At 45.2% G+C, this 22,037-nt stretch overlaps 1 long non-coding RNA gene across 1 annotated transcript; it reads left to right on the top strand.

Moving 5' to 3' along the window:
* Window positions 1–820: 820 nt before the first annotated feature.
* LOC141100772 (uncharacterized) lies at window positions 821–4,550 on the top strand. Its single transcript, XR_012234769.1, has 3 exons — window positions 821–980; window positions 2,594–2,720; window positions 4,320–4,550. It is a non-coding gene; the product is annotated as an uncharacterized lncRNA (long non-coding RNA).
* Window positions 4,551–22,037: the final 17,487 nt, after the last annotated feature.

Genomic DNA, 22,037 nt, shown 5'->3' with positions numbered 1-22,037 from the left:
GCTGGTGGCATAGACCTCATGGTCCATCTGCCCATATTCACTTTTCACATATTTCTATCCAAGACTAATTTAATGCTATAATGACTGGGAAATTTTCCATCCTCGAGCTTTCTTTTTCTACTCTCCTCCTTCCAAGAGTCATATCCCTTTATTTTTTGGTCTGCATATACATATGAGGGCTTGATTTTTTGCATATTGGATTGTAGTTTTGAATGACACCAATCACTTTACCATATCATGTACATAAATGTGTGTATGTATGTGCTGGTATATGTTTTTATGTGTGTATATAAATGTGTTTATATGTATGTATGTTACATATGTATGTGAGTGTATCTATGTGTGGTATATGTCTGTACAGTATATGTGTATGTATGTAAGGTTTATGTGTGTATAGTATATGTGTGTGTATCTGTGTATATGCATGTACGGTATATATGTATGTATGGTATATGTGTATTGTAGGGGTTGTACTCAGGTGCAGGTGACAGGAGGTAAACAGGAGGCACGTTCCTTCAAAAGTTCAAAAACGCTTGACAAACGCTTATAAAAGCGCGTCAAAAAACGCATGCGTTTTCCCGGGAGCAGGGTGTGCGATTCTGCTCAGGTTTATTCTGCTTCAAAATCGCTACGTGGGCACATAGCCTTAAGCTGCTAAGTACTAGCTACAAATATTATTTTCATTCCTGCAAAAAAATTGTACATCCTTAAGTGTCGCAAAAAAAATCCTCCAAAAATTGAGCGTGGATGTTCAGCACAGAATGCAATTAGGGGTGGGGGACTCGTATAATACTGATCAGAGAGCTGCGGCAGCGGGATGTGCACATGTGAAAGGCACAAAGTGTGCGAAATGTGAACTTGGCTGCGTCTGTGATCACAGATGAGGCACATAGAGCAGACAGCACAGCACAGTAGATCAGATGATCTGAAGCTCCTGATGGAGGATCGCAGTCACCGGCCACCAATTATTTCTCTCACAGGTACACAGGGGCTATACAACCGCTCTACACTATGGTGCGAAGAGCAGTGATCCTTATTTTATATGAACCCTTTCAGAGCCGATTGGTCAATCAATAGTTACTGACCAATCGGGGCAAAAGAGTTAATAAACAGCGGTGATGCCTTGATCACCCTGTGGCCGGGGTCACACTTGCATGTGCAATGCGGAAAGCTCGAGCAAGTCTCTCGGATAAATACCCGGCACTGCCGCCGGTACTTGGACCGGAGTGTGTGCCTGCATAGAAATACATGCAGCCGCACACTTCGGTCCCGAGTGCCGGCGGCAGTGTCGGATATTGATGCGAGAGACTTACGTGAGTTTCTCGCATTGTACACTCAAGTGTGACCTCGACCTATCCCTTTTCCTCGCTGTGTTTGATATTGTCTCAGACAGCACCAATCACTACTTAACGCCATTTTATTTTAACTTTATCAATAAAATGCTGTCATTAGCTTGTCAGAATTGATCAGTCAATCACAGCAATCACTGATGTGGGGGGGGGGAGGCGGCACATCCCACCGGGACTACGTGCAGAGATGATCGTGCGATTCAGAACACTTCCTGTTGCTCCGTACAAGTACACCAGGTCTCAGTATGGGGATAAAGGGCTTATCCACCTTTGGGGGGCAGTTTTTTTTAATCTAATTTGAATACATATATTTTGGGCTGAAAGTAATTTTTCTAATTGGGTTTCATTAAAACTTTTGCACCGTTTGCCTTTGATAGCTTCTGTGTTGTAATATCTATTCCTGGCCGCATAAAGAGTTAACTGAAAATCTGTCAGTGAACTTGTTTTAATGGTTCAATTGGAGAGTTTATAACTTTTTTATCTGTGTTTGGATTTGCTCACACTAGCGAATAAATAATATATTATATTATATTATTATTATAATCGGTCCCATTATCATCCAGGAGGGTTGGACGATTTTTTTCTCACTAATCATTCGTTTGCTTTCAATATGTTTTTATACTCAGCGGCTATTAATCTTTTACTGGACCATTTACAGTTCATGCTTCAGAATTGTAATGTCTCCGTATAAGTTGGATGCCACTCTGGTGCTCCGTATGGGATGCCATGTTTTTTCATAAGCCAGGGTCACACTTAGGAGAAACTCGGACGAGTCTCGGGTCTCAATACCTGGCACTGCCGCCGGCACTCAGGACCGGAGTGTGTGGCTCCATGTATTTCTATGTAGCCGCACACTCCGGTCCCAAGTGCCGGCTGCAGTGCAGGGTATTGGGACGTGAGACTCCAGCGAGTTTCTCGCAAGTGTGCCCCCGGCCTTATGCAGAATACAGCTGAGAAAAAACACACAGTTCTGCACGGCCTCATTGAATGACATTGGTCCGGATGTAATACATTTTTTTCTCACATTGCACTCGTCCAATTTATACTCTAGTGTGGGTGACCCCTTCTTTCAGCTCCTCTCAGCCAATTTATGACCACAGACCACATCAAAGTTGAATGTGCAGGAAAACAAAGCACCTGAAAAAGCCAAATGGTCCAAAATGTGTAATGAAACCAAAATGCAAAAATGGATTGTTTCCCCGATCTACTGGAATAATCTATTATCTCCGGTATTTTTATACCAGATTTTATCCATCATGGAATAAATGTTGAGTCTTATGGGATCTGCTTTGTTGGACTGAAGTTTGGATTGAAAAGTCTGTGTCTCCTGGGAGATGTTACTGCTATCCGGGGGTCCTCAGCCCACCAGCGGTGAGATGACTTTTTCTATAGGTTTAACATATATAATATCTGATACATTAAGATATTGGCTCATTTTTCTTTTCTTCTCTCACATAATTCCTCTAATGTTTGTATCCCATAAAAGTTTCGCCATCTTTTAACAATAAATTGATTGATGAGCGACACCCAATAAATGGCAGCGACTGTATCTATGTAGTAGATATACGGTGCATCATGTGCTGACAGGCATGGGCGGACATACCGCCGGTTCAACCCGTGCGACTGCACCGGGGCCCAGAGCCTCCAGGGGGCCCTGCAAGGCGGCTAATGATGAGGGCAATCTGGCCGGTTTATCCGGGCCCCGGGCTCCAGGGGCCCCTGGTCAGATTGCCCTCATGTGTAGCGGCGGGCAGGGAGTGATCCAAGCAGCTCCGCTGCCTGCAAGAGAAAATTGCAGGAGCGGAGCTGCAAGGATCCATCCTGCTTCCTGCCCACCGCCCACGCTTCCTGTCTCTGACACAGAGAGCAGCACGCCGCTGAATGACGTCGCTGGATGATGTCATCATTCAGCGGCCGCTGCTGTGTCAGAGCGAGGAAGCGCAGACGATGCTGCGGACAGGTGAGAGGAGAGAGTTGGTGTGCGTGTGAGTGTGTGTGTGTGTATGTCAGTGTGTGTCTGTGTGTGTGTAGGTGGAGCCTGGCCCTGGGGTGATGGGAGAAGGCCATGAGGGGGTAATGGGAGAAGGCCATGATGGGGGTGATGGAGAGAAGGGAATGATGGGAGTGATGGGGAGAATGGAATGATGGGAGTGATGGGGAGAAGGTAGTGATGGGGAGATGGAGAAGGAATTGATGGGAGTGATGGAGAGAAGGCAGTGATGGGGTGATGGAGCAGGCAATGATGGGAGTGATGGGGAGAAGGGAATGATGGGAGTGATGGGGAGAAGGCAGTAATGGGGTGATGGAGAAGGCAATGATGGGAGTGATGGGGAGAAGGCAATGATGGGAGTGATGGGGATAAGGCAATAATGGGGGTGATGGAGAGGGCAATGATGGGGTGGTGGGGGAAAAAGAAATGATGATGTGGTGGTGGAAAGGGCAATAATGGGGGTGGTGGAGGAGGAGAAAATGATGGAGGTGGTGGAATGGGCAATGATGGGAGCGGTGGAGGAGAAAGCAAAGATAGTGGTGGGGGAGAAGAAAATGATGGAGGTGGTGAAGAGGGCAATGATGGGGTGGGGGAGAGGACAATAATGGGATGCGAGGGGAGGAGGATAATATGGGGTGTGGGGGATTGGTATCGGAGGAAGGGGGACTTATAATGGCCTTAGAAACAGGGGGAGGTGGAGGAAGACATTATTATCGCTTATTATATCTAACACAGTCCCTTAGTATATAGTGTACTCACTAATTCTGTATAACACCATCCTTAGTTACATAGTTTCCTCTTTTATTATGTATAACACCGTCCCTTATTATGTACCATCCTCTCTAGTTATATATGGTGCTGTCCCTTATTATATAGCTTCCTCTGCTGTTATGTATAGTGCTGTCTCTTACATAGTGTATTCTTGTTAATTTTGTTATTCACAGCGCCCTCTTTTATTACATAGTCCCCTCTCTTTTTAGATATAAAATGACTGCTGATCGAGGAGCCGGTGACCAAACTACCAGTCCATCAGCTCCTCCATTAGAAAGGAAGCTTTCCCATGCTCCATCAGCCATCATTGCATTATACAGCTAACAAGACAGGACGGTATGTAATAAAAAACAGAGCTCTATATAATCCAATATGTAAGGGACTGTACATAACAAGAGAGGGCACTGTGTAAGGGACAGCAATATACATAATAAAGGAGACTATGTAATATATATACTGTACATGTATGTGTGTGTGGCTATATAATATACAGTATATATATGTGTGTGTATATATATATATATATATATATATATATATATATACACACACATGTTGACTCCATAAAAGGAGGGGAGTCCAGACACATTTCTTGTACGGGGGCCCCAAGCTGTCAGTGTCCGCCCCGAGTCACACATTGGAGATAAGGAAACATCTATATCATTATGTGATCTATAAGGTTTGCTCATATCAGATCTGTAATTCTCTGCACTTACATAATCCCAATTCTCTTCTTGATCATTTTTATTTGTCTTTTTATCTCTCTTTTTTCGATGCTGTCATCACTATTGTACAAGGAAGATACATCAATTTATGTAAAATGGTCACAAACGCAATAGTACAAGAAAAAGTAAGAAGCTGCTTATCAGAGACACATGCTTCCTTCTCCACTTATGAGCCTCTTCTACTCCCACCTGCATCTTGAATGCACCATCCAAAAAATCAGTTTAAAGTGAATCTGCCAGGTCCTATAATGCTATTATCTGCAGATATTGGGTTAATCTGCAGGTTAATAATGTTATAAAGGTGCCAGGCTGCTGTACTTAAAGTGCTTCACCTGGGAGAAAATTAACTTTTTTTCTTCTGGGGGCTGCCAGCTTTCAGCCATGCTGGCGTGCCCAGAGGAATTAGGGTACGTGCACTCGTTGCAGATTTGCTGTTGTAAAAATCTTCGCGGATGCTTCCTCTCTTGGCAGAAAACGCAGTTGAAAATCCGCGCATTTTTGATGCAGTTTTGCTGCGGATTTGACTGATTCAATGGAAGTCAATGGGTGCAGAAACGCTGCAGATCCGCAAAAAGAATTGACATACTGCTGAAACTAAAAAGCTGCGAATCCGCGCTGAATTTTCCACAGCATGTGCACACCAATTCTGGATTCCCATTGATTAACATTGCTTGGCCACTAATTTGCGGATTTGGTGCAATTCTGTGCGGAAAAAACTCGCATGATTCTTGTGCAAGTTTCTTGCATGAAAACCGGGGACTGCCGCCCTCACTTGGACCGGAGCGTGCAGCTGCATAGAAATATATGTAGCCGCACGCTCTGGTCTGAGTGCGGGCGGCAGTCCCAGGTTTTCATGCGAGAAAATCGTGCGAGTCTCTCGCAAGTGAGTATGAGCCCTTACAGTCACAGCTCAGAGCACTGAGAGTGGCAGGTGTAACCACACCCCAACACTGACTGACAGGTCGCTAAGAAGTGCATCAGTGCAGAACCGGCTGTCAGTCAGTGTCGGGGTGTGGTGACAGCCGCCCTCACTGTGTACAGAGTGGTGACTGAAGCTGTGCCGGACACTCCTCTGTGACTGAAAGCCGGAGGAATAAGAGATTACATCCTAGCTGTCAATGTGGCAGTGGCACGCCTTTAGATGGCTTATTAACCTGCAGATTTACCCCATATCTATAGGCTAATTGCGTTTGGGGACAGTGACAGGTTCCCTTTAAACTACTCCAAATGGTGCATCTTTCCTGGGGTGTTATTCTTCACCTTGCCTTTTTCTGTGGAGGGGGTTAGTGGCATTTTTTTTTTACAAATACAGCATGCTGTAGAGTCAGGTTTTTTTTCAGACTGATGATATTGTAGCCAAAGGATAAATCCCATTATATCGGGCTGTGCTGCTGAATAAATTGATCTTCAGCAACAGGAGTAACAAGGCACCACTAGGCAGGGAATAGTGTGGGGACTATATGCACTAGACCGAATTCGGCTTGCTCTCGGGGCACTTGGGGCATATTACATAGAATACTATACAATATTATATTCTCTGATATAATATACGTACTTGGTGTCTGTGAGCCAGTAAAACCATTTCATTATCTTCCTTTTCGCTGGGCTGTAACAGAAAATGACTTTCATACATGAGGCCTTGTATCATAACTCATTATATACCATATTACAAAACATACACCTGATTTAAAGGGAATCTGTCAGCAGGATTTAGTTACCTAATCTGAGAGCAGCATGATATAGCGATAGACTTAGGGTATGTTTCCAAGTAGCAGATTACATCAGTATTAGCTGCAGATTGAACGTTTACTCCGCAGTGTCCAGATGTTCCTGCATAGAGGAGGGGATTTTATGAAATCTCGTCTCCACTATGCGTCCTATTACGCGGGTGACACACCTGCTAAACCGGACATGTGGCGCGTCTTTTTAGACCTCAGCATGTTGGTTTACCTTGCAGAGACGCTTAGTCTTTGCAAGGTAAACTGCCTACTCTGTGGGTACCTTGCGTTGATTCCGGATTTGTTCAAAGAGCACATCCGGAATCACCGCGTGAACAGAAGGGGGCGGAGCTGGTTTTCCGCCCTGTCCAAAGCGCTAGGAAGATGGTACGTGGAAACGTACCCTTACTGGGCTGTTTGCTGTTTTATCAGCAGTAGATTATCAGTAGAGGAATAGCAAACTGCTATCATGTAGTCCTCCATATTCATAATCTGTGTATTACCCCGCCACACCACTGATTGGCAGCTTTCTGCCAATGCACAGGTACACAAAAAATTGTCAATCAGTGGTGGGGACAGGGTAATTCTGAGCTCAGAATTCAGAGAATTGATAGATCTGCAACAGATAAAACAGTGATTTTATCAAAACTGCTGCAAATAACCCAGTAAGTAGTGATGGGCGAACCCGTGGATGATCGGGTCCGGCGAGTTCGGCCAAACATCTAAAAAAGTTTGATTGGGTACCAGAATGGTTTTCCAAACCCAGACCCTTTTCATATGAAAGGGGTCCCTGAACATCTGTTGTTTGTCACTTGTCATCTGCATGACAGCGCGACAAACACGGGCTCTGATCGGCGGTAAGATCATTACCGGCAGTCATAGAGCTGCGGTTCCCACGTTGTGAAATGACAGTGTGAGCCAGCAGCTATGACCACCAGTAAAAGGGTTACCTCTGATCACAGGCATCGGTTGATGAGACAGTGCTACTCCCATTAGCCTATGCCTGCTGTCGCTGATAACAGCGAGAGCAGGTGCCGCTGATGGGAACATCATCAGAGCCTGTGCTAGAAATAAATTAATACATAAATTAAAAAAATTATGCGAGGTCTCTTCTATTTTTTATAGCCAGCACATGCAAAACTGACAGCTGCGGGCTGGAAGCCTCAGCTGTCAGCTTTATCATGGCTGGTTATCAAGAATAGAGAGATCCCCACACCTTTTTTAAATTATTTAAATAAATAATTTAAATAAACAGCGTAGTTTTCCCCAATTTTGGGTGGACATGGGCATCGGTGGATTAAGCGTAAGGTAAGCATTATAGTTGTTTTTTATTTTCTGGGTTTTCTTTACAATGGACTAGGTCTTCAATGGAAGAGGCATAAGGTGATTATAGCTGTGCTTTTTATTTTTATTTGAAATAAAGGTCTCAAAGTCTTTCTTTCAATTAAAGGATTTTATTCTGGCTGTGTCTTTTTTACAATCTAACTATGGGGTTAGTAATGGGGGCATTTTATAGATGCCTCTCCATTACTAACCTGTGGGCTTGATGTCAGTGGCCATAAAACAGCTGACATCAACCCCACAACCATTACCTCACTTGCCACCTCACCATGGCAAGTGGAAAGTCAAGCACAGCGCCAGAATTGGAGCATCTAATAGATGTGCCTTTTCTGGGGCGACTGTGGGCTGCGCTGCTATTTTTAGGCTTGGGGGTCCAATATCCATGGCTCCTTAGCAATCTGAGAATATCAACTCCCAGCTGTTTGCTTTATCTTGGTTGGTTGTCAAAACTGGAGGGGACGCCACGTTGTTATATTAAATTATTTATTTAAATTTAAAAAAAGACAATCCATTCTATTCTTGTTGACCAGCCATGATAAAGCTAACAGCTGAGGGTTGCAGCCCACAGCTGTCTGTTTTGCGACTCCTGCTCTCCCAAGTGTAGGTTGATATGAGTAGTACTCTCTCATAAACCAATGTCTATGACCAATGCTAACCTTTTTACCATCGGTCACAGTTGCTGGCTGACACGCAGCTCTTTGACCGGCGGTAATGATCTCACCACAGGTCAGAGCCACTGGTATTTCTTGCTCTGTCATGCAGATGACAGCGGGGAAACACACAAAGTGCAAACAGTAACAAAGTTGAACAGTTACACAGACTTCCTGTGTTAGAAGTCTGTGTTCGTGGTCTGGCCAGAACAATAGGCATTCAGTACGGACCCCAAACTTTACTGTTCGGATTTTCCCATCTCTATAAGGAAGTGACACATCTCAGGAATTAGAGTCTCTGCCCCTACGCCATGCTGCTCTGAGATGGGGTAGCAACAACCTGGTTACAGATTCCCTTTAATGTGTTTAGATCTAGGCATTCACCATTCCTGTGTGTGTTACGAGTATAACAACCGTATAACTAAGTAATATTAATATCTATTATTATATATTTTTATACAGGCTCTAAGACCAAATCTGGGGATGTCTTCACTTTCTAACCTGGTGGAGGTTCAACTATTTGCTAAGAGAGTGAAGGGTCTGCAGAGCTGGTTTAGTGTCGCATCCCCTCCATTATTCCATGTGCCACACTGCTCTCAGCCATGTCTGTGTTTGGCCACATTCACATGTTCAGTATTTGGTCAGTATTTTACATCAGCATTCGTAAGCCAAGTGGTGCACGTGTTTCTATTATACTTTTCCTCTGATTATTATTATTATTATTATTTATTGTTATAGCGCCATTTATTCCATGGCGCTTTACATGTAAGGAGGGGTATACATAATAAAAACAAGTACAATAATGTTAAACATTACAATACAAGTCATAACTGGTACAGGAGGAGAGAGGACCCTGCCCGCGAAGGCTCACAATCTACAAGGGATGGGTGAGAATATAGTTGGCGAGGGTAGAGCTGGTCATGCAGCGGTTTGGTCGATCGGTGGTTACTGCAGGTTATAGGCTTGTCGGAAGAGGTGGGTCTTCAGGCTCTTTTTGAAGGTTTCGATGGTAGGTGAGAGTCTGATATGTTGTGGTAGAGAGTTCCAGAGTAGGGGTGATGCGCGAGAGAAATCTTGTATGCGATTGTGGGAAGAGGAGATAAGAGGAGAGTAGAGAAGGAGATCTTGTGAGGATCGGAGGTTGCGTGCAGGAAAGTACCGGGAGACGAGGTCACAGATGTATGGAGGAGACAGGTTGTGGATGGCTTTGTATGTCATGGTTAGGGTTTTGTACTGGAGTCTCTGGGCAATAGGGAGCCAGTGAAGGGATTGACAGAGGGGAGAAGCTGGGGAATAGCGGGGGACAGGTGGATTAGTCAGGCAGCAGAGTTTAGAATAGATTGGAGGGGTGCGAGAGTGTTTGAGAGGAGGCCACAGAGCAGGAGGTTGCAGTAGTCAAGGCGAGAGATGATGAGGGCATGGACTAGGGTTTTTGCAGATTTTTGGTTGAGGAATGAACGGATTCGTGAAATATTTTTGAGTTGAAGTTGGCAGGAAGTGGAAAGGGCTTGGATATGTGGTTTGAAGGAGAGATCAGCATCAAGGATTAACCCGAGGCAGCGAGCTTGTGGGACTGGGGAGAGTGGGCAGCCATTTACTGTAATGGATAGGTTCGTTGGGGGGGTCACGTGAGATGGGGGAAAGATGATGAATTCTGTTTTGTCTATGTTAAGTTTCAGAAATCTAGCGGAGAATGATGAAATAGTGGACAGACTGAGGGATTCTGGTTAGTAGGGAGGTGATGTCTGGTCCAGAGATATAGATCTGTGTGTCATCAGCATAGAGATGATACTGAAAGCCATGAGATTCTATGAGCTGTCCCAGGCCAAAGATGTAAATGGAGAAGATCAGGGGTCCTAGGACTGAACCTTGTGGGACTCCGACAGATTGGGGCGAGGTGAGGAGGTGGTGTGTGAGTGGGAGACGCTGAATGTCCGGTCTGTTAAGTATGATGAGATCCAGAATAGGGCCAAGTCTGTGATGCCAAGGGATGAGAGGGTCTGTAATAATAGGGAATGGTCCACTGTGTCAAAGGCAGCCGACAGGTCCAGGAGGAGGAGGACAGAGTAGTGTCGCTTGCTCTTGGCGGTTAAGAGGTCATTGGTGACCTTAGTAAGGGCAGTTTCAGTGGAGTGGTGTGACCGGAAGCCAGATTGTAAGCGGTCGAAGATTGTTCCACTCTTGATTTTGGCTTACAAATGCTGAGGTAAAATTCTGACCAAATACTGAACGTGTGAACGTGGCCTTAGGTCCAACACTGTCTTCTTTCACCTACATAGCCTAGTAGGTGGGTTTTTTCATTGAATCTTGCTGGTACCTATTGTGTCACCCAGTCACATTCTCACAGTTTCCATATAACTTAGGGTACAGTGTAACTTAGCACCGCACTAAGTTACAGTCCCTGATGGGAGGATAGAGGAGAAACTGTAAGAATATATATCATTATGTTATCTAGAACACTTACTTTTATTGGCTCAATAACACTCAGCACTTACAGAGTCAGATTATGGTTTTTGAGGGCGATGTTCTCCTCTTCAATCTTGGCTTTTATAAGCTTTATGTTTCTCTCCCTATTGTACATGGAAAATAGATCTCATATAGAAATGTATAAATGTCATTAATGATTACAATGTACAACAACATTAGTGACCATGACTCTGGTAAATTCCTCCCCTTCTCCCTCCATTCTAGGTACTTCCTTTGCTAACATTGTACATTGACTACATTCCACAGTTAAAGGGAATCCGTCAGCAGGTTTTTTTACGATGAGGCCTCGCTCCCACTTCCGTAATACCAAATGCAATGCAATAAAAAAATAGCATTGTACTCGCACCAATGTTATTGAATGAGGCAGTGTTCATCTGCGAGTTTTACCACAGCTGGAATTGGACTAAGGATAAAATCACAACATGCTGCGTATGGCTGCGTATATCGGATGAAACTCGTCAATGGCTGCGTGAAAAAAATGTGACGTCATAGATCTGATCAACCAGGTAATTTTCAGTATAACGGGTCTCAGGTGACCATGAAACAGTTGATCTTTCAAATTTCTTCCCCGCCGATACATGATGGAAGGGGCATTGCGATATCTGCTGCTAGTGACGGTTCTGAGGAATGGGTAATTCTGTGGCTGCCCATTATTTACACTAAGTATATGTGGACACTGTGATATTCCCATCTGTAACTTTAGATCAACCTTGACAGCGATGTGTCGGTGCCATTTACTGTACAGCACGCAGGCAGGACGCACCTTCAGTGTCTGCGCTAGTCCATGAAATGTTGTGTGAAGCACTGGACAGTTAGTTTCTAGAAGTCAGCAACTATAGAGCTGGACTGTGCATCTAACAAATGGTGTTAGTATGAGATTGTAGTGGGGTTATTATATCCGTGTATTGCAGCATTATGGTCTCCTATTCACCTATCAGACTGTGTGTGCAGGACTCGATCAATTAATGGCCTGGGAATATGTGTAGTCTTACTGTTAGGATTGGGGATATGGGCAATCATAATGTTATCAGTATAGGGATATACATGAGAGAGAGCTCTTTAACCCCTTAACTCCAGGAGCTTTTTTCAATTTTTCGTTTTTGCTCCCCTTCTTTCCAGAGCCCTAACTTTTTTATTTTTCTGTCAATATGGCCATGTGAGGGCTTATTTTTCATGGGATGAGTTGTACTTTTGAACTGCACCATTAGATTTCCCATGTAGTGTACCTGAAAACAGGAAAAAAATTCCAAGTGCGGTGAAATTGCAAAAAAAAGTGCAAACCCACACCTGCTTTTTGTTTGTTTTTTTTGCTAGGTTTACTAAATGCTAAAACTGACCTGCCATTATGATTCTCCATATCTAACTGGTGAAAAAATATTTCAAAGTTTGCGTAAAAAAAAAAATTGCCCCATTTTTTCCGAGACCTGTAGCGTCTCCATTTTTTGTGATCTCGAGTCGGGTGAGAGCTTATTTTTTATATGCCGAGCTGACGATTTTAATGATACCACTTTTTTGCAGATATGTTCTTTTGATCGCTCATTATTGCATTTTAATGCAATGTCCTGGCGACCAAAAAAACGCAATTCTGGCGATTTGATTTTTTTTCTCGCTACGCCGTTTAGCGATGAGGTTAATGCTTTTTTTATTGATAGATCCGACGATTCTGAACGCGGCAATGCTAAATACGTGTAGGTTTGTTTTTTTTTTTATTGTTTTATTTTGATTGAAGCAAAAGGGGGGTGATTTAAACTTTTTTTTTTTTTTTTTTTTTTTTACTTTCGGCATGCTTCAATAGCCAAATAGCCATAGGAGGCTAGAAGCATGCTCAGATCGCCTATATTTAGCAGATTTACTGCATTGGTATAGCAATCTGCCGGCAACAACCATAGAGGTCACACAGAGACCTCTGTTTGTCAAGGCAACGCATCGCTGACCCCCGATCGAACGACGGGGGTCAGCGATGCGCTCAGCTCCGGTGGGGCGCCGGAAGTACTAGTTAAATGCCCGCTGTCAGCGTTTGACAGCGGGATTTAACTAGTTAATAGGCGCTGGCAGATCGTGATTCCGCTCGTGCCTATTGCGTGCACATGTCAGCTGTTTATAACAGCTGACATGTCGCGGCTTTGAGGTGGGCTTACCGCCAGAGCCCACCTCAAAGCAGGGGATACTTACCACTGACGTACTATTGCGTCAGCGGTAAAGGGTTAATATCCATCATCACATCTGTGCAATAAAGTGACCTCAGCCTTTAATATGACCACATAGGAAGGACACTGAGCTGCATACATGGTGTTCTGTGGGGCACTTAGTGGGCTATAGATTGTTCTTATAAGAAATTGTCCTCATGATGACTGACAGCCGTCAAAGTGATAAATAAGTGCGGTCATAGTTATTGATTACTAGATGGTGGCTCGATTTTAACGCATCGGGTATTCTAGAATATGTATGTAGTTTATTTAAAGGGAATCTGTCACCCCATTTTTGCCCCATAAGCTGGGGCCACTGCCATCAGGGGCTTAAATACAGCATTCTGTAATGCGGTTTTTGTCGCGGTCCGGTCCGGCGCCTCTTAACTTCATATGTTGATGTCCTCCTCCTTGCTCCTCCCTTAGCTCCTGCACACGCGTACTTTATCTGCCCTGTTGAGTGCAGAGTAAAGTACTGCAGTGCCCAGGTGCCGGAAAAGGTCAGAGAGGTCCGGCGCCTGCGCACAGCAGTACTCTGCTCTTCCCTCAACAGGGCCAAAAAAGTACACGTGCGCAGGAGCCGAGGGAGATGCAAGGAGGAGGACATCATCGTATGAAGATGGGAGGTGCCGAACGGGACGGCAACACCCATTGGACCGGACCGAATACCTGCGTTTATGTTTTCATCTTGTCTCACCGACAATATGTTTGGGGGCTATCTATTCCTTTGGGGTCTGCTCTGGGGCAGTTTAGAGTTCCCCTTTCTTGCTTTAGGCTTATTTAGCTCTCTGGCTGTGTCGAGGCGTCTAGGATCATCGTAGGTACGCTCCACGGCTACTGCTAGTTGGGTGGATAGGATCAGGGATCTGCAATCCGCTTAGTTACCAACCTCTCTGTTTTTTTGTGGCTTAGCTTGGTCTTGCTCTCCTCCTTGGTGACCCATTCATAACAATCCTCATAACGAGACAGGAGTCTGGTGGGCGCTCGATTAATTCTCTAACTGGTCCAGAAAAGTACAGTAATGTGTTGTAATACACATTCAATTTCTAGGGGTTTAGTGCTGCGTCTCGTTAAAGTAAATATAGGTGATTATATATAGAATTCTCCTGATGAGTCATGTGTAGTGGGGACGACGAAACACGCAGAGACAAGGGCATTGTGAAAGTGATGGGGCTTGTTGCACCTCTCCCCTCATGTAGAGACGTGGCGTATATGTTTTTTAGTCACTCTCTTGTAAGGGGCTGACATTGCTATGGACAGCAGAGACACGCTGCCCCTTTAAGAGACAGCACCCCATTGGCTGATGCGATGGTACATTCGATTCTACCCTTCAAAAGACTGCTTTGGTTTGCTCTTCCAGCTATGGAGAGGTGAGGGGCTGTTTTTCCAGTGAGTGTTTGGAGCTGGGAGTCTGCAGAAGACTGACGTGAGGAGAAAAACGTGCAGCTTAGAACTGACTAAACCTGTGGGATTGTATATACCCTACTGGGGATAACGAAGGTGGTTTTCCTGTGTTACTGCGAGGAGCCATGAAGCTCTACAAGGAAGGAATTCGGAAGACGGAGTTCATCATTTCTAGGAACAGGTTCGGAATCGTCACACAAGGACAAGACCATGTTGCACAGAGCTTCCAGGGAGGACAGTGCATCATCTTGCAGAGAACTGAAGGGGGCCCCCAGGAAGGAACTGAGACAACAGCTTTACTGTGAGTGTTAACCCCGTGTGCGCACATGTTTAAGGCTTAGGATAGGCTGCAATAGCACTGTAGCCGTGCGGCCGGAGTAGCAGCGGCCAATCAGGCTATAGTTAGAGTAGCAGCATACTGTACTTTATTGTATTGTTTTGCCTTTTGAAAGAATACAGTGATCTGTAATAGTTGGTGCACCGTGACATTTGTACGACCCAGCTAGAGAATATCACTTTTGTAAATTGTTTTATGTCATTGCATACCCCTGTTTACACTTTCCTAACACTGCATTCCTTGCCTGTAAATAAATTACCCCTTTGTTGTTTGCACCTCATCTTGCGTAACGTGGTCCCCCGGCCATATCTTCACTCTGATTAACCATCAGGGTGTGAATTGTTAGTGCACGATCTGTATATTATTGTAATAACTGGTATAATTATAATAAAGGTTAATTTTATCTGTCAGTGAGTTTTCTAAGTTTTGGGGATAGTTGTCACTGCCATGTAGTCCTCCTGCACTGTATATCCTCATTGCCACCACTGATTAGCAGCTTTCTGCCAATATACAATTTACTCAGAAAACTGCCAGTCAGTGGTGTGAGCGGTCAGGGCTGTATTTAGCGCTCATGCTGCCCAAGCCTCTTTGATTTTTAATGCACCCTCTCTGTAAGTCAGCCTAAAGCCTCATTCAGTGTTTTTTACATACAAGAAAAACATATTTTTAGCAGTGCGCAGGATGTGATTTTAATCTATTTGTTGTCTAGGCATCAGTTTTACTATCAGTGTTGCATCAATTTCTTTCTTGTAAGAATTAAAAAAAAGGAAAGAAAATAAAAAGTGTCAGAGCAAAGTGACCAGAGTAGATCACAGGGCAAAGTGAACAGCACAACCATAATCAGGGCAGAGTGACAGAGCAGATCACAGAGCAAAGTGACCAGGGCAGAGAGTCAAGGCAGAGTGAACAAATCAGAGTGAACAGGGCAGAGTGACTGGGCAGTGCCACAGACCTGCATATCCTTTAACCCTTCCTCCCCCACCATCCGGTCCAGACACAGGTCAGGGATCACACCATGCCACTCTTACAGAAACCAGATCCCTGTCCTGGTTGCAGAACCAAAACACAGGGAGGGGGGATAATATCATGAATATGAGGGAAGGAGCAGGACATCTACACCAGGGCTCTAGTCCTTGTGTGAAACACTCACTTCCCCAGAGAGATGAGGTTAGTAGTCCAGTGAGGCCGTACTAGGCCATAGGCCATAAAAGGGAGGCCGTCATGACAAGGTTGAGAGGGAAAGAAGAAGCTGCAGTTGTTGGCTAAGTAGGTGTAGCTTAATGGGTTAATTTAGTGAGTTGTGCTGAGCGGGGCTGGGTTTACTAGAGGGGAGGGTCAAAGAAGGGGGGGTCAGGGGATGTCAAATGGCTGCTATTGCCAAATTATCCAAACAGCATGTGTATAAATAAGGGGAGCCATCTTACAGGGGCAACCATTTTAGGTACCCCTTAGTAACTGTAGGAATCTCCCACCCACCTTCCCTGTTATATTTGGGCTGTGGGTATATTGGCTTTCCGAATTCCTTGCTTTAGTTGAACCTTTTCGAGCAGTAAGGGTATTTTTTATTATGATATAATATTATTTTACTTGTATGTTGACATTTTCAGAGATCTGCTTTACACCTGTGTTGTTGTCTATCTGGACGACATTCTGATTTTTTCTACTGACTTGGTCTCGCACCGCAGGCAAGTGTGCCTAGTCTTACAGAGGCTCAGGGAGAACAGACTGTATGCCAAGTTTGAAAAGTGCTTCTTTGAACAATCTTCTTTGCCTTTCCTCGATTGCATTGTTTCCTCCACAGGATTAAAAATGGATCCAGAGAAGTTATCGGCTGTACTCAAGTGGCCTCGTCCGTCTGGGCTGAAGGCCATACAGCGATTTCTGGGCTTCGCCAACTACTACAGACAATTCATTCCTAACTTCTCCACCTGAGTGGCGCCCATCTCTGCTCTGACCCGGAAAGGCACAAATCCCAAGGATTGGCCTCCTGATGCTGAGGAGGATTTCGTTTCTCTCAAAAAGGCCTTTGCTGTCGCACCTGTTCTTCATCGTCCTAACTCCAATGAACAATTTTTTCTCGAGGTCGATGCCTCCTCTGTAGGTGCGTGAGCCGTACTAACCCAGAAATCTTCCACCGGACGAATGCACTCCTGTGGTTTTTTTCTAAGGTTTTTTCTTCCGCAGAGAGAAATTATTCCGTTGGAGATCGGGAATTGTTGGCTATTAAATTGGCTCTGCAGGAGTGGAGACATCTTCTAGAAGGAGCTCTTCATCAGGTAGTCATATACATCGATCACAAAAATCTTGCTTACCTCCAAACTGCACAAAGGCTGAATCCTCGTCAAGCCCGCTGGGCTTTGTTTTTTGCTCATTTTAATTTTGTTCTTCATTTTCGTCCAGCTGACAAAAATGTCAAAGCAGACGCACTTTCCAGAGCCTTTCTACCTCCTGATCAAGAAGAGGAACCGCAGCACATCATTGAACCCTCAAGGTTAGTCTCTGTCGCTTTTGCTGATCTTATCCTGCTTCCCCCTGGGAAAACTTTCGTGTCAGCTTCTGAACGTACTCATGTCCTTCGGTGGGGTCACTCATCCAAGTTGGCTGGTGACGCCGGTCAGAGAAAGACTCTGCAACTCATCTCCCGGTACTACTGGTGGCCTGCTATGGCTAAGGACATTCTGGAGTACGTCACTGCCTGTCCTTCCTGTGCCCGTAACAAGACTGCCAAGCACCTACCCGCAGGTAGGCTTCAGCCTCTTCCAATTCCGCCTGCTCCCTGGCAACACATCGCGATGGACTTCATCACAGATCTTCCGATCTCTTCTGGCTGTTCTGTGGTGTGGGTAGTGGTGGACCGCTTCTCTAAAATGGCTCACTTCGTTCTGCTACCCGGTCTTCCAACTGCTCCTGAGTTGGCGGATCTGTTCATCCGGCACATCTTCTGTCTCCATGGTTTTCCTCTCCACATCATGTCCGACAGAGGAGTCCAGTTCACCTCCAGATTCTGGAGAGCAGTTTGTAAACTGGTAAGAAGTTTTCAGGAGCATTCCATGGAGACTAAGTGAGACAAGAGGGCCTACCACCTGGACTCTAACTCTTCCAAGACGCCTACCTCATCTTCCTCTCCCGAAGCTATGGAGGTAGATCGAGTAAGTCTGGCCAGCCGCTGCCAGGAGGCGCGTCGCAAAGATGGAAGCTGTCTGTACTGTGGTAGTTCCGAACACCTGATCCACTCCTGTCCAAAGAAGTCAGGACACTCCTGTGCATAGGCTCGGTAAGAGAGGCCACCCTAGGTAGAGAACATTCCTCTCCTTCATTGCAAATCTCAGTCTCCGTGACCTGCGGAGCAGTAAAATTTTCTGGACTCTGTTTGGATTCCGGAGCCGCCAGGAGCTTTATCCAGCAGACGCTTGTGGATCGCTACCACTTACCAGTTCAGGCTCTTCCCAATCCGTTGCGGGTGACCGCTGTCAATGGCCAGTCACTGACCGAACCCGTCCAGTTCCAGACTGAGCCAGTGGAACTCCAGGTAGGTCTTATGCATTCTGAAAGAATCCATTTTTATGTGTACCCTGGTTTGTCTCACCCCTTGCTTCTAGGTTTGCCTTGGTTCCAGAAACATGAACCAGTCCTTAATTGGAGAACAGGTGAAATTCTACGTTGGGGAGATTCCTGCTCGGACTGTTGCTTAACCTGGATTGAACCAGTTTCACCCCTGGTCCAACCTGCTACCCTGCCTGGATTACCATCCGCCTACTGGTCCTTCTCGGATGTCTTCAGAAAAAAGGAAGCTGAAAAACTTCCCCCCCACAGGTCATATGACTGTCCAATAGATCTTCTTCCTGCAACATCTCCTCCCCATGGGAGAATTTACCCTCTTTCCCAGGCAGAGACTCAGGCTATGTCGGACTACTTCAAGGAGAATTTTGCCAGAGGGTTTATCCGAAAATCATCATCACCGGCAGGAGCAGGCTTCTTCTTCGTGAAGAAAAAGGACGGATCATTGCAGCCCTGTATCGACTACCGGGGACTGAACCAGATCACCGTAAAAAACAGGTACCCTTTGCCTCTAATTTCAGAACTGTTTGACCATCTCCAAGGAGCCAAGATCATTACCAAGCTGGATCTAGAGGAGCCTACAATTTGATCTGAATGAGGGATGGAGACGAATGGAAAACAGCCTGGTAATGCCGTTTGGGCTAAGCAATGCACCCGCTGTTTTCCAAGAGTTTGTCACGGCAGTGTGGTGTGAGGGTGGTCCTCAAAGTTGGTGAGGCTGGACACTCTGGGGGGAGATCAGAAGAGGTCCTGAACTCCCTCCAGCGTGGGCTCAAGTGGACGGGTATTTGAGGCATCCTGAAGAAGGGATAAAGGGGACTTGGACATGGTAATGGTTTATGGCCAGGCGGGTTATTTTTGGTACCTCTGAGCTGGTGATTTACGGCTGGAGGCAAGACTCCACCTGGGGCCATGTTGGTATAATAACATCATGGATTTTTGGTTTCGGGGCTTCGAGGACCGCCCCTCCGGGTCGTGAATTACTATAAAAACGTTTGTTTATATGTTAATAAATGGCTGCTGTGGCCAAATTATCCAAACAGCATGTGTATCTGTCTTTATTCGATTCACGAGGGAATGGGAAGGGGCCATGAAGCTGGGAAAGGAGGTATGGGATTTGTCTTAAAAAATGTTAAAGGGCTTGGAAGCTACGAGGAGTCTCCAATACCCTTTGTCATGAGCCTCCTGCCCTTCCCTTCACACAACAGGAGCACAGCAAGCAGCGTTAGTGCAGAACTGCTGTACTTACGCTGTGCTGATGCAGGATGATCTGATGGAGCAGCAGCAGATAACTGCAGGTGCACAGCTTTCTCCTCCCAAGTCCTTCCTATGCACAGTGTGCATGTATGCAATCTGTCTTCTGATTCAGGGGCGGACATATCATTGGTGCAACCGCACAGGGGCCCCAAGAGGTAAGGGGGCCCATTTATACCTCCAAAGCACGTGCAATTTTGCATTTTTTGGAGATCTTGGGCTGCAAGGGGCCCATGTATTGTTCTTGCACAGGGGCCCTTTTTTGTCTGTGTCTGTCAGTGTTCTGATTAATGGAGCATTGCACAGCTGCCCCTGCTGACTGCTTCCCCCAATCATTCTTTTTCACTGCCTTACGCTAGTTTCACACTAGCGTTGGGCAGAGCTGCGAAGGGCTGTGTAGTTCCTCCGTGAAGCTCCGCCCACTGCCGCACCTCCTCCATTCAGCTCACCTACATCTGCATGTAGCCTGCGTACCTATCTTTAACATTGGATATGCAGGCCATGCAGATGTATGTGGATGCGTTCGCATGCGTTATTTTGATGATGCGGCGACCACAACAAAATGCAACATGTTGCGTTCGACGCAGGTCTCCGCAAAGTCAAAACAACGCATAAGGACGCATCCACATACATCCACATGGCCTGCATACCCAATGCTAAAGATAGGTACGCAGGCCGCATGCAGACGTAGGCGGTGCTGAGCGGAGGAGGAGCGGCAGTGAGTGGAGCTTCACGGAGTTACTACACAGCCCTCCGCAGCTCTGACATCCGCAAATGTGAAGTCGGCCTTAGGTTGATTTCACATTTGTGTTGGGCAGAGCTGCGGAGGGCTGCGTACTTCCTCCGTTAAGCCTCGCCCACTGCTGCACCTCTTCCATTCAGCTCTGCCTACTTCTGCATGCGTCATGCGTACCTATCTTGAAGTACGCAGCCCTCCGCAGCTCTGCCCAACGCAAATGTGAAACCAGCCTTACTCTGCTGCTTATTCTATCTGCCCTCACTCCTGCAAAAAACACACCCATCCTCCCCCCTCAAGAAAAACACCAGAGTGATTTACAGATCTGGATGGAAACAAAGAGGTGTGCAAAAAAATAATTCACCACTAGATGGCACCGCCCTCTCCAATGTGCCGTCCTGGGCACCAGCCCTGTGAGCTCAGCATTCAGAACTCAGCTAGATCTATAGCAGATTACTTTTTAATTGCTTTTTATTAAATTTTTTGTGTCGGTATCATGACACATTGGGCTTTTTTACACTTTTTTCATGGTTGTACCGTTTATGCCAGTTGTATAGTTTGGGTCATTCTGGATGCGTTGCTATCAATTATGTGTACTTTTTTAATTTTTATCTTAACACAAAGGCTTCATTTTTTAACTTTTTTAGATATTTTATTTTGTTTTAATATTTAATTTAGTCACACTTTGGCACTTGAAGACACCAACAAGAGACCAAAACAACATGATCATTTATCCCATAGTAATAAAGTACAAAAATAAATTTTATTGAACATAACCAAGGTACAAGGGCATGGGGGAAGGGGTAAGACATCCACATACGAGCATCAGGGTGCTCATGGTCCAAAAGTATACATCATTGTATCATGTATAGCTATAATCACAGTGTTATCATTCATTGTTGCACTATCCCAAATGGCCTCACAATATCTATGGCAGACATCATTTATGTGATTTTGGTTTGAATATTCATAGTACATATGCATTTGTTTTACCTGTTGAGGTGGCCTGGGAAATGCAAGTATTGTGCCTTCCACTTCCTGGTGAGGTGGCACCGTATCAAAATCTTTTGAAAATTCCATGTACACCACGTCTACTGCATTTCCTTGGTCGAGTCCAGCACTTACCTCTTCATAAAAGCTTATCAGATTAGTCTGACAGGAATGGTCCCTCGTAAACCCATGTTGATATTGGGTCATGAGGTTATTCTTCTTCAGATAGTCCAGTATAGCATCTCTTAGAAAACCCTCCAGGATTTTACCCAGAGTTGAGGTTAAGCTTAAGGAAACTTCAATATCATTGTGTAATCTATAAGGTTTGCTTGTATTAGGGTGTTGCATTTTTTACTTACGTTGTTGTGATCTTCTCTTTGAGACAATCACATTGCTTCCGAATAATTGTCAAAAAGCGGTCCACACTATAGTACAAGGAGAACATATCAATGTGCATGTTAAGTAAGGGTTAAAATAGAACTTTTTGGTAACACTGGTAATTTATTAAAAATATCTCAGAACTTAGTTCTCCCCTATCCAC

This window comes from Dendrobates tinctorius, unplaced genomic scaffold, assembly GCF_039654945.1.
Source record: "Dendrobates tinctorius isolate UK_male_01 unplaced genomic scaffold, ASM3965494v1 ptg000107l, whole genome shotgun sequence".
In the NCBI taxonomy this organism is placed as follows: domain Eukaryota; kingdom Metazoa; phylum Chordata; class Amphibia; order Anura; family Dendrobatidae; genus Dendrobates; species Dendrobates tinctorius.
Note: the sequence above shows the minus strand (reverse complement) of the source record. Positions and strands in the feature narration are given on the sequence as shown.